General features: G+C 42.6%; 1 protein-coding gene across 3 annotated transcripts in view; it reads left to right on the plus strand.

Annotated features, from left to right (window-relative positions):
• Matn2 (matrilin 2) overlaps positions 1-14,018 on the plus strand; it is a 149,609-nt gene that overhangs the window by 26,832 nt on the left and 108,759 nt on the right. The window lies entirely within an intron of this gene.

A 14,018-nucleotide genomic window follows, 5' to 3' on the forward strand; every position in this document is an offset into this window, starting at 1 on the left:
TTTGTCGATTCTTGATCTTAGAGCGTAAGCCATTGGTGTTTTGTTCAGGAAATTTTTTCCAGTGCCCATGTGTTCCAGATGCTTCCCTAGTTTTTCTTCTATTAGTTTGAGTGTGTCTGGTTTGATGTGGAGGTCCTTGATCCACTTGGACTTAAGCTTTGTACAGGGTGATAAGCATGGATCGATCTGCATTCTTCTACATGTTGCCCTCCAGTTGAACCAGCACCATTTGCTGAAAATGCTATCTTTTTTCCATTGGATGGTTTTGGCTCCTTTGTCAAAAATCAAGTGACCATAGGTGTGTGGGTTCATTTCTGGATCTTCAATTCTATTCCATTGGTCTATCTGTCTGTCTCTGTACCAATACCATGCAGTTTTTATCACTATTGCTCTGTAATACTGCTTGAGTTCAGGGATAGTGATTCCCCCTGAAGTCCTTTTATTGTTGAGGATAGCTTTAGCTATCCTGGGTTTTTTGTTATTCCAGATGAATTTGCAAATTGCTCTGTCTAACTCTTTGAAGAATTGGATTGGTATTTTGATGGGGATTGCATTGAATCTGTAGATTGCTTTTGGTAAAATGGCCATTTTTACTATATTAATCCTGCCAATCCATGAGCCTGGGAGATCTTTCCATCTTCTGAGGTCTTCTTCAATTTCCTTCTTCAGTGTCTTGAAGTTCTTATTGTACAGATCTTTTACTTGCTTTGTTAAAGTCACACCGAGGTACTTTATATTATTTGGGTCTATTATGAAGGGTGTCGTTTCCCTAATTTCTTTCTCGGCTTGTTTCTCTTTTGTATAGAGGAAGGCAACTGATTTATTTGAGTTAATTTTATACCCAGCCACTTTGCTGAAGTTGTTTATCAGCTTTAGTAGTTCTCTGGTGGAACTTTTGGGATCACTTAAATATACTATCATATCATCTGCAAATCGTGATATTTTGACTTCTTCTTTTCCGATCTGTATTCCCTTGACCTCCTTTTGTTGTCTGATTGATTGCTCTGGCTAGAACTTCAAGAACTATATTGAATAAGTAGGGAGAGAGTGGGCAGCCTTGTCTAGTCCCTGATTTTAGTGGGATTGCTTCAAGTTTCTCTCCATTTAGTTTAATGTTAGCAACTGGTTTGCTGTATATGGCTTTTACTATGTTCAGGTATGGGCCTTGAATTCCTATTCTTTCCAGGACTTTTATCATGAAGGGGTGTTGAATTTTGTCAAATGCTTTCTCAGCGTCTAATGAAATGATCATGTGGTTTTGTTCTTTCAGTTTGTTTATATAATGGATCACGTTGATGGTTTTCCGTATATTAAACCATCCCTGCATGCCTGGGATGAAGCCTACTAGGTCATGGTGGATGATTGTTTTGATGTGCTCTTGGATTCGGTTTGCCAGAATTTTGTTGAGTATTTTTGCGTCGATATTCATAAGGGAAATTGGTCTGAAGTTCTCTTTCTTTGTTGTGTCTTTGTGTGGTTTAGGTATAAGAGTAATTGTGGCTTCGTAGAAGGTATTCGGTAGTGATCCATCTGTTTCAATTTTGTGGAATAGTTTGGATAATATTGGTATGAGGTCTTCTATGAAGGTTTGATAGAATTCTGCACTAAACCCGTCTGGACCTGGGCTCTTTTTGGTTGGGAGACCTTTAATGACTGCTTCTATTTCCTTAGGAGTTATGGGGTTGTTTAACTGGTTTATCTGTTCCTGATTTAACTTCGGTACCTGGTATCTGTCTAGGAAATTGTCCATTTCCTGAAGATTTTCAAGTTTTGTTGAATATAGGTTTTTATAGTAAGATCTGATGATTTTTTGAATTTCCTCTGCATCTGTTGTTATGTCTCCCTTTTCATTTCTGATTTTGTTAATTTGGATGCACTCTCTGTGTCCTCTCGTTAGTCTGGCTAAGGGTTTATCTATCTTGTTGATTTTCTCAAAGAACCAACTTTTGGTTCTGTTGATTCTTTCTATGGTCCTTTTTGTTTCTACTTGGTTGATTTCAGCTCTGAGTTTGATTATTTCCTGCCTTCTACTCCTCCTGGGTGTATTTGTTTCTTTTTGCTCTAGAGCTTTTAGGTGTGCTGTCAAGCTGCTGACATATGCTCTTTCCTGTTTCTTTTTGCAGGCACTCAGCGCTATGAGTTTTCCTCTTAGCACAGCTTTCATTGTGTCCCATAAGTTTGGGTATGTTGTACCTTCATTTTCATTAAATTCTAAAAAGTTTTTAATTTCTTTCTTTATTTCTTCCTTGACCAGGTTATCATTGAATAGAGCATTGTTCAATTTCCAAGTATATGTGGGCATTCTTCCTTGATTGTTATTGAAGACCAGTTTTAGGCCGTGGTGGTCTGATAGCACGCATGGGATTATTTCTATCTTTCTGTACCTGTTGAGGCCTGTTTTTTGACCAATTATATGGTCAATTTTGGAGATAGTACCATGAGGAGCTGAGAAGAAGGTATATCCTTTTGCTTTAGGATAGAATGTTCTATAAATATCCGTTAAGTCCATTTGGCTCATGACTTCTCTTAGTCTGTCTACATCTCTGTTTAATTTCTGTTTCCATGATCTGTCCATTGATGAGAGTGGGGTGTTGAAATCTCCCACTATTATTGTGTGAGGTGCAATGTGTGTTTTGAGCTTTAGTAAGGTTTCTTTTACATATGTAGGTGCCCTTGTATTTGGGGCATAGATATTTAGGATTGAGAGTTCATCTTGGTGGATTTTTCCTTTGATGAATATGAAGTGTCCTTCCTTATCTTTTTTGATGACTTTTAGTTGAAAATTGATTTTATTTGATATTAGAATGGCTACTCCAGCTTGCTTCTTCTGACCATTTGCTTGGAAAATTGTTTTCCAGCCTTTCATTCTGAGGTAATGTCTGTCTTTGTCTCTGAGGTGTGTTTCCTGTAGGCAGCAGAATGCAGGGTCCTCGTTGCGTATCCAGTTTGTTAATCTATGTCTTTTTATTGGGGAGTTGAGGCCATTGATGTTGAGAGATATTAAGGAATAGTGATTATTGCTTCCCGTTATATTCATATTTGGATGTGAGGTTATGTTTGTGTGCTTTCATTCTCTTTGTTTTGTTGCCAAGACGATTAGTTTCTTGCTTCTTCTAGGGTATAGCTTGCCTCCTTTTGTTGGGCTTTACCATTTATTATCCTTTGTAGTGCTGGATTTGTAGAAAGATATTGTGTAAATTTGGTTTTGTCATGGAATATCTTGGTTTCTCCATCTATGTTAATTGAGAATTTTGCAGGATACAGTAACCTGGGCTGGCATTTGTGTTCTCTTAGGGTCTGTATGACATCAGTCCAGGATCTTCTGGCCTTCATAGTTTCTGGCGAGAAGTCTGGTGTGATTCTGATAGGTCTGCCTTTATATGTTACTTGACCTTTTTCCCTTACTGCTTTTAATATTCTTTCTTTATTATGTGCGTTTGGTGTTTTGACAATTATGTGACGGGAGGTGTTTCTTTTCTGGTCCAATCTATTTGGAGTTCTGTAGGCTTCTTGTATGTCTATGGGTATCTCTTTTTTTAGGTTAGGGAAGTTTTCTTCTATGATTTTGTTGAAGATATTTACTGGTCCTTTGAGCTGGGAGTCTTCACTCTCTTCTATACCTATTATCCTTAGGTTTGATCTTCTCACTGAGTCCTGGATTTCCTGTATGTTTTGGACCAGTAGCTTTTTCCGCTTTACATTATCTTTGACAGTTGAGTCAATGATTTCTATGGAATCTTCTGCTCCTGAGATTCTCTCTTCCATCTCTTGTATTCTGTTGGTGAAGCTTGTATCTACAGCTCCTTGTCTCTTCTTTTGGTTTTCTATATCCAGGGTTGTTTCCATGTGTTCTTTCTTGATTGCTTCTATTTCCATTTTTAATTCCTTCAACTGTTTGATTGTGTTTTCCTGGAATTCTTTCAGGGATTTTTGCGATTCTTTCAGGGATTTTTGCGATTCCTCTCTGTAGGCTTCTACTTGTTTATTAATGTTTTCCTGTGTTTCCCTAAGGGAGTTCTTCACGTCTTTCTTGAAGTCCTCCAGCATCATGATCAAATATGATTTTGAAAGTAGATCTTGCTTTTCTGGTGTGTTTGGATATTCCATGTTTGTTTTGGTGGGAGAATTGGGCTCCGATGATGCCATGTAGTCTTGGTTTCTGTTGCTTGGGTTCCTGCGCTTGCCTCTCGCCATCAGATTATCTCTAGTGTTACTTTGTTCTGCTATTTCTTACAGTGGCTAGACTGTCCTATAAGCCTGTGTGTCAGGAGTGCTGTAGACCTGTTTTCCTCTCTTTCAGTCAGTTATGGGGACAGAATGTTCTGCTTTCGGGCATGTAGTTTTTCCTCTCTACAGGTCTTCAGCTGTTCCTGTGGGCCTGTGTCTTGAGTTCACCAGGCAGCTTTCTTGCAGCAGAAAAGTTGGTCTTACCTGTGGTCCCGAGGCTCAAGTTCGCTCGTGGGGTGCTGCTCACGGGCTCTCTGCAGCGGCAGCAACCAGGAAGATATGCGCCGCCCCTTCCGGGAGCTTCAGTGCACCAGGGTTCCAGATGGCCTTTGGTGTTTTCCTCTGGCGTCCGAGATGTGTGTGCAGAGAGCAGTCTCTTCTGGTTTCCCAGGCTTGTCTGCCTCTCTGAAGGTTTAGCTCTCCCTCCCACGGGATTTGGGTGCAGAGAACTGTTTATCCGGTCTGTTTCCTTCAGGTTCCGGCGGTGTCTCAGGCAGGGGTCCTGCCGCTCCTGGGCCCTCCCCCACGGGAGCCCAGAGGCCTTATACAGTTTCCTCTTGGGCCAGGGATGTGGGTAGGGGTGGGCAGTGTTGGTGGTCTCTTCCGCTCTGCAGCCTCAGGAGTGCCCACCTGACCAGGCGGTGAGGTCTCTTTCCCAAGGGGTCTGGGAGCAGAGAGCTGCTGTGGGCCAGGATCCGCGGGTGTCCAGAATATCTTTCTTTAGCCAAGACCCATTTTTATGTCAATTTGACACAAACTAGAATCATTTGAGATGAGGGAGCCTTGATTAAGAAAACTCACTGAGATCAGGCCGAACCAGGCAGTGGTTGTGCACACCTTTAACCCAGGTCTCAGGAGACAGAGGTAGGCACATCTCTGAGTTTGAGGCCAGCCTGGTCTATCAAATGAATTTCAGGACACCCAGAGCAACATAGTGAAACACTCTCTCAAACAAACAAACAAACAAACAAACAAACAAACAAACAAACAAAAAAACCAGGCAAACAAAGAAAAGATCTGTAGAACATTTTCTTAATTAGTGATATATTGGAAGGGCCCAGCCATCTCTGGGCTGTAGTCCTGGGCTATATAAGAAGTCAGACTGAGGAAGCCACCTGAAGCAAGCCAATAAGCAGCTCCCTCCGTGGCCTCTGCATCAGCTCCTGCTTCCAAGTTCCTGCCCCGTTTGAGTTCCTGTCTTGACTTCCAATGATGAACAGCAATGTGGAATTATAAGCCACCCCCACCCCCACTTGCTCTTTAGTCATGGTGTTTTATGATGGCAGTAGAAATCCCAAGATGCACATTATCACTGGTGGTGGTGCACATCCTTAATCCCAGCACTTGGGAGGTGGACCTCTGAGTTTGAGGCCAGCCTGGTCTAAAGAGTGAGTTCCAAGACAGCCAAGGCTACACGGAAGAAACCATATCTTCAAAAACCAAAAACCACCCACCAAAGACACCATTATCAGCTAGAGTGAAGTTAAAAAAAACCAAGACCCGCCTTCAGGAAGCCACACACACCGTGGGTCCTCTGCCAAGGCAGCTCTTCTTGTCTGCCTCATGTTATAAGGACAAACAGTGGCTCCTACTTGGAAAGACTGGCATTCCTGCTATTTTTATACTTAATGTTTACAGACTGTGACTCTCTTGGAAAGAAGGCTGAGTACAATGCGTGAAGGGCACACGAAGGGCGACTGATTTGTGAGCCCCTGAGACAGTAGAGACATTATTTCATTTTATCTGTGGGTAAAACACTGCAAGGTGAGTCTTGTTCTGTGCTTCATAATGCCGAGGAAGCAGCCTCTGAGAGGTCGGTCAATTTATCAACCTGTCAATGCTTCCGCAAACCTCATGCAAACCATGCCCCGCCTTGTGAAAGGAATGCATGGCTTCGTGTAGCCTGTACTCAGAGCAAAGAGGCGAGCCAACAAACAAAGGCATGTCCTACCCCTGTCCATTTCAGCCTGCGGTGACGTCCATGGGGACTTTATGGAAGCTGTGAGGCATCTATGCACTTGCCTGTGCGGCCCCCATGTGTCCTGCTGAGGTCCTGCTCACCTCCAGCCTTGATCTTGGTTTTGCCCACAAAGTAGCGTATTAATATTCTTTACACGTGCAATGTTCTGTGTAGACAGAGCCACATCCCTCCTCTCCTGGATGATTCCGGCTTGAGGTTTTTCTTTACTGTCTTTTCTATTCTCCTCTCTCTCTCCCACAATCCCTTTGCCTGTCTCGTGTGCGTCTGTGTGTGTGTGTGTGTGTGTGTGTGTGTGTGTGTGTGTGTGTGTGTGTGTGTTCCATCAGTCTTCCCATCTCTGCCTCCATGGTGCTGGGATTACAGACATGCACACACCACACTCAGGTTTCCCCTGGATGGTGAGAACCTGCATTCAGATCCTCATGCCTGTGTAGCAATGTTAACCACCGAGCCAATCTCCCAGCCTGGATTCCAGTCTTGATTTAACTACTTTTTACTTAGACAAATAGTTTTCTTCTCTGAGAAGTTTCGTTTAGGGTCCGCCTTTCTCTGTTCCTCCCCAGAAGGAAGAGAAGGGCATTGATTCCTCAGGTTTTATCTAGTTGATGTGATGTTGCCATTTCCTTCCGAATCCCTCTAATGGATGCCGGAGGCATGTGCCCGCTCTGTTTCACTCCCTTCAGGTACATTTTGGAAGTGAAGAAGGGAGAAGTTTTAGGTAGGAAGAGTTGAGAAAGAAGTTCAGAGGTAGGGAGGATGGACAACAGGACCAGGCACAGCAGAAGCCCATGGAAGGTTTGTTGGAATACAGGTTATTTAGTCCCACACCCGGAAGGTTTCACTTAGCTCGTTTGCTAACTTAAATAGCTGTATTTCTGAAGACCCCAGTATAAGAACCATTACTGAAGAGCAATCTTTGAGGTGGGGTGGAAATGGGCAAAAGGAAGGCCTTGGGAGATGCTGTGTTGCGTGAGCCAAGAAGAGGATTCGAGATGAGTAACATCTGCGGGGAAATTTGCAGCTGGAGAATTAACTAACTTCAGGCTGGGTCCGCCCCTCTCTCTGAAAGTTCAAAAATAAGCTGCTCCCATTTTCCTACCCAGGGAGGGGTTGGCAGAGGTTGAGCCCACGCCTGCGTGGGAAGCCAGTCTCATCCAGCACAGCAGGTCGCATGGCATTTCTACAGGATCCATTTGCTTGGAGTATCTTTTCATTAGAACTGGTCATAAAAGTGAAGGTTGGTGTGTAGAGTTTATGTGATTGTTTTAAACTTAGAAAAGACGTTTGAAGTAAAATCCTCCCCTGTTCTTCAAACGCCCGGTCACTATGCACATTCAACAGAGTCAGTGGAACTGTGGAACCCACAGAGGGAATCATAGCTGCTTCTTGGTATGGGCATGTAGTTCTATATCAAATACACTTTCATGCTCGATTAGTATATAAACCAACCTCTTTTATTATTCATTTTTAATGAACTGTATAAAATAAATTCCCCTCTCTTATCTTGTAATTAATGCTTGGGGAATTCAAGAAGCCACAGATTTAAAAGCTTTCCTAGCCAATGGGCAAGGATTTTTTTCCCTCCTACAAAACATGCCTCTTTCCTTCTATTTCCTATTAAAGTCTTTCCTCACCTCCTTCCTTTTTTATTGCCTTCTTTTATTAACTCTTACCTCACCTTCTCCTGTTGCCTTCCTCAATTCCCACAAGCTGTATCTCCAGTGGCTCTTGTACCTGCAGTATGTGGATGTCATGTGGAGAAGGGGAGGAGTGGGGGTGTCCCCTCTGTAGGTGACAAAGTCACTGTTCTCTAGTCTCCTATTTCCTTCAAGGAAAGTCATGTCCTGGTCTTTATAACTGATACTAATGATGACGGTGAGACTTCCATACAATGTATTTTGATAATATCACCCCCATTTCTCCCTTAATTAAGTGACTCCCCACTTCCCACTCTTCCTAACTTAGTCATCTGTCTTCTTAAATAGTTTATTGAAGAGGCACTTCAATTTATGCTGCCCATATACCATTTCTTAAAATAAGTACTTTATATTCTTTTTGAATGTTTATATAAAGATTATCATTTACTTTTTAAGACCATATCTAAATACTTAATGAGCATTACTGGAAAATGCAAAAGAGCTTGTTTTAAACATTACCCAAACAGCTGATCTATAAATATTTAAGGTCTTTTTGATGAGAAAGAGTGATATGTCAGTTTGTTGGAGCCTCCAGAAGAGAGGACCAGAGATGGGGGTTTAAAACAGCATGAATAGATTGTTCCATAATTCTGAAGGTTGAAGGTCTGCCATCAAGGTGTTGGAAATCTGGTTTCTTCTGAGCTCCCTGCCCTGGTTCTGTAGGTATTTGTCTCGCTCCTGTGTCTTTACATGGGTTCTGCCCGTGTACCTTTATGCATCTAAATGTCTTCCTTTAACAACATTAACAGTCACATTAGGTTAACCTCTTCATGACCTCATTTTAATTTAATAACTTCATTTGTTTGCTTATTTAAAGAAGTCTCACTTTGTATCCCAGGCTGGCCTGAGACTCACTACATAATCTAGGCTGGCTTCAGATTATTTGAGACTGTCCTCTTGCCTCAGCCAGAGCACAGGTGGGAGCCATCATATCCGACTCTCTTTTTAAAATTTTTATTGGTCATTTTATTTATTTACATTTCAAATGTTATCCCCTTCCCAATTTCCTCTCTAAAGACCCCCCTACTCCCCCTTACCTGACTCTTAGTAACTTTTTGTTTGTTTGGGGTTTCATGCATCCCAGGCTAGCCTCAAACTCACTGTGTAGTTCAGGATGACCTTGAATTTTTAACCCTTCCCCTACTATTCTAGTGCTGGGGTTATAGGTGTGACTCCTACACCTAGCTCTTAATAACGTAAGAGCTTATTTTCAGAGATGGCTACCTTCTGAAGTATCGTTCAAATTCAATATCTAAGTTCTTAGAGGGTTCTGTTAATCTCCTAGAAAGTCACTATGCTTCCCACTCTCCTGGTTTGCTCCTTAAATAGCTTGCGTCTTCTTTCTGACTCAGCTGATGTGACGTGTGGCTTCTGACGTCCCCAAGCACATTCAGACTTCAGCAGAGTGGTTGGTGCTCATTCACTTCCAGTTGCAGCTTCGAGTCACTAACGTGAGCCCAACCTTCCACCCAGTTGCCCAGACCTGATCCCAGGGCACCAGATAGAAATTGAGCATAACGGAACCAGAGGTTGAAACCCCCAGTTTGAGGGAGTTTTTTCAAAACTCAAAAATGAGAACCCCGAGTTGAGAAAGTCTTGCTTCCATACATGCAAGTGGACAGGGAAATATGAAAGAGAGGCAGTGTGTGTACTTTGGCTGCTCAGAGTTTGGTGGGGCCAGGGAGGGAGGACAGAGAAGTTCTCATAAATCCGAGAGCCAGCAAGTAAGTTTCAACGTCAAGGGAAGGTCTGGGTGACCAAATGTACAAAGAGCTGAAGCTTGGGAAGGGCTTCGGGAGGCAAAACAAATGCTGGTGTTGGATAGTGTGAGCTCAGAGCCAGGAGGGGCTATGGGAAGGCATGATGGGTTACATGTAGTGTGGGCATTGGGCCATGAGAGGTCATGGGAACAAGTCCAGAGGCCCTTCAAATCAGGTTGAACCATGAGGCTGCATCCAAGGGGACTGGGCCTGGCAAAGGCAGCGGGAACCTGCCATCCATCTCCAGTTCTTCACTCCCCAGTGCTGACTCAGTCCAGGGCCGGTGCCTCTCTACTTGACTTATTCAGTAACGAACTCTATTGTTCAGGACCCCTTAGACCCAGGGCTGAGTTTGGACCAGTGAGAGATGGAAAATCCTTACATCTTAGAGATCGGAGGGGCTGTCCTGTTCATCCACGTGCATCTAGAATCAGGTGCATCTTTCTTTTGTCATTGTAACATGATGTCACCTTCAAAGTTTAGGCTTCTCAATTGCACAATTCTCAATCCTCCCCCGCACCTCTCTCCTTATATTGGTTTAGGCAACTCTTGCTATTTTTCATTGAGCTGCACTCATAAGTTACCCTTGACATATGAGCCACGTGCTGGACATGTCCGATAGACATTTGTGTTCTGTGACTGTCCCAGCTTCTAAATAAAGCAGTATTTCCACTCTTCTAATCAGATTTTTGTCTGCATGATGAGAAAAATCCATTTACTTTACATAGTTTATTAGAGATACCGTAAATCACCTAGTTCTCACACACTTTGTTTCTTTTCATTAATTTGCCTGGCTTTTCATTCGTTCAACAAACCTACTGGGACCCTATAGTGTGTAAGCATTGTTCTGGATGTCAAAATGTTGCAGGTCATGCCAAGGTTACAACCAACTCACTGTGTTTTGCTTTCCGATTTGGTCAAATTCTAAAGCCTCGAGTGTAGAGAGTTAAGGAAGAGCATTTGGGGAAAAAATTTCACAGGATCAATAAAAGACTTTTTTTTTGTTTTTTGTTTTTGTTTTTGTTATTTGTTTTTGAGACAGGGTTTCTCTATGTATCCCTGGCCGTCCTGAAACTCACTCTGTAGACCAGGCTGGCCTTGAATTCTGCTTCCCAAAGGTTGGGATTACTGGTGTGCACCACCACTCCCTGGTGAGAATAGATGTCTTGATTAGGATTTCTATTGCTGCCATGAAACACCTTGACCAAAAGCAAGTTGGCGAGGAAAAAGTTTATTTAGTTTATCCTTCCTCATTGTCGTTCATCACCAAAGGAAGTCAGAACAGAAACTCAAAGATCCTGGAGGCAGGAGCTGGTGCAGATGCCACGGAGGGGTGCTACTTACTGGCTTGTTCCTCATGCCTTGTTCAGCCTGCTTTCTTGTAGAACTCAGCACCACCAGTCTAGGGATGGCACCACCCACCACCCAGAGAAGCTTTTTCCTCTCTGATGACTCTAGCTTGTGTCAAGTTGACACAGAATACCAGCTGGGACAGAGATTTTCTTGACAGCTTATTGGATTTCTTTGAAAGCTATTCATTGATTTGGCTTTTGTTATTTATTTTTTCTGTCTCCTCAGGTAATTGGTTTCCTTAAAAGCTGCCCCACTTATCTACGCTGTCAACTTTATTGGTGTAAATTGCACTTCCCAACATTGTGCCACAGTTTAAGAAGTGTCCTTTAATAAAACATGCCTATTTTGTTTTCAGAGATCATAAAACTTTTAGCAGAAAATTCTGGAGAAACATTGAGACGTCAGGATAGGCTTGTGTTTTATATACATATATAGGATATGAGCTCTTGGTTTCCCTGTGAGATTTGACCTTGATGACAGAGCTTCAACAAACAATTTCTTATCTTACTACTGTCTTGACTCCTTGGCCCATCTAATGACACCAGCTTCTCAGAAGTGCCACAGCTGAGCCCACAGTGTAAGCCTACGCCCCAGTGAGGTGGAGGATCATCTGCCTTCCATAGCAAACTTGGGACAGTAGGCTTTTGGTGATGTAGGATCCAGTCTACTTGGGGCCAGATTTGGGGGCTGCCTGCAGGATTGTCTGTATTTGTTATCTGACCAAGGATCTCTGAGTTTCCTGGGATGCTATAGACCCTGTGGTATGAGGGAGTCCATGACCCTGTGAGACCTTGATTTAGGTTGGTCCACCCTTCTGGAAAAAGAGGGGCTACACATGTGATGTCTAGGTAGAAGAAGTGCTCAGGCATTTTCTGACAATCTCAGTTTATGGCTCTAAGCTATGCTGTCACACAGCATACTTTTTAGAAAGCATCCAGTGTTTTCTTTCCATTTATCATAAGTATTCTCATAAAAATCTGAAGAAACATTGCGACCTGAGGCATGGTTGTGTCTCTGGGAAGAGAAGCTGCTGTTGATCACTCCTGCCATTTATGGGAGAGCTTTACAATGTCGAGCACTTAGTGCTGGTCTTGTCTCTCTTGACTTCATCAAGTCCTTGAGAGTTAGGTTTTATAATGATGCCTAATTTATAGATGAGAAAAGCATGACCTGAGATATCATCTTCATTGCTTTTCTATTGCTTGAGAGTTAGGTTTTATAATGATGCCTAACTTATAGATGAGAAAATTGTGACCTAAGATATCGTTTTAATTGCTTTTCTATTGCTGTGACAAAATACTACTATCAGCACTGTTAGACAATTGGGCTTTTAATTGGGCTTATGGTTTCAGAGGGTTAGAGTTCATGATAGTGGGTCAAAGTTATGGTGGCAGGAAGAGCTGAGAGTTTATTCCTCTCCACATAGGAGACATAGTGAATGGGAATGGTAGGAGTCTTTTAAAATCTCAAAGCCCACCCCGAGTGACACACCTTCTCCAATAAGGCCAACCTCCTAATATTTCCCAAGCAGTTCCACCAACTGGGGACCACGCATTTAAATATCAAGGCCTTTCTCATTCAAAGCACCATAGATGTTTAAGCACCCATAATGGTCAAACGAAATCAGAAGCCACTCCTTGATCATGCCATTTCATTTAGAAGAGACCATATTCTAGGTTAAGATTTTTTTAGAGATTTATTTATTTAGTATATGAGCACTCTGTTGCTGACACCCCAAAAGAAGGCATCAGATCCAATTACAGATGGTTGTGAGCCACTCTGTGGTTGCTGAGAACTGAACTCATGACCTCTGGAAGAACATGAGTTCTTAACCTCTTAACTGCCGAGCCATTTCTCCAGCCCCAGTAGGTTAAGATTCTTAACCTAAGTTCCTCCTGTGGAGTGGACCTTACCTTCAATCTGAAATAAATTGGTTGCACTCCTGACAGCCACGTCATTATTTCACCAGTAGACATATTTCCCTGACATGTTGATATGGTAGCACGCATCCTTCACAACCAAGCAGGACTTATGAATCTCTTCCCTTAGCCTCCAGGCACTGCAAGAGCTATTCAACAGTAGTGGATTTTAAGCTCAGTTCTAGTTTATTTTTTATGTTCTACAACTAAAGCAAGCAGTGTCATTGGTAACAAATAGGGTCTTAGCATCTAGTTCTAGCTTATAACCAACAGCAACTGCTATAGCCCTTATGGTTTGTGGGGACCTTGGGCTTTCCTGCCAACAGCTCACAGAGATAACCCACATTGGCACTGGGATATTCAATAAAATTGTAGTTTCTGGGCTTTCTTTTTTTCCTATCCATAGAAAATCTGTTTAAGTCTTTGACTGCTGCTCTTATTGGTCTTCCATATGCCTTTACCCATCTGTAAAATGCTCAAGGATTAACATTGTATTATATATAATTATATAATGTATAAAGATAAATATTATATAGTTATATAATATTTAATTATAGATAACATTGTACAATATTTAAAAGTCTTTCTACCACATAGGCAGGATCTCTGAGGGCCCATCACAACCCATCCCGAGTAAGTGCCATTGGTTTGGGGATTTCATGGCTAGGTAGATACTACAAAGTGTTAACAAAGGTCTAAGAGCATGAAAGGATCCCATCCCTCACCTCAGTTGTCTCCTCAGAAGAGCAGTGTTGGGTGCAGTGCTGCAGATCCATCTAGCTCTGTAACACTCAGCCATTCTCCACGAGCAGCCCTATGTCCTTGTCTTGGCATTGTTGAAGAGCTGCCATATACCACCCAACTTGACTGGCTAGACAGGGCTGGCATGTGCTGCTTGGTTCTCCTTAGGGCAAGAGGAAGTGGGGCTGGCTTGACTGTTATTCCCATGGCTTGAGCTACCCTCTCCAGTCTTACAGGCTGGAGCCAGCACATCTGCTGTCTTTCCATTAGCCACATCTGGATGCTGAAAGGCCCAGAGTTGGGTGAACAATCCCAGTGTGCTTTCTGGCAGGGAAGAAAT

This window comes from Rattus norvegicus, chromosome 7 (assembly GCF_021556685.1).
Source record: "Rattus norvegicus strain SHRSP/BbbUtx chromosome 7, alternate assembly SHRSP_T2T, whole genome shotgun sequence".
NCBI classification, from domain to species: Eukaryota; Metazoa; Chordata; class Mammalia; order Rodentia; family Muridae; genus Rattus; species Rattus norvegicus.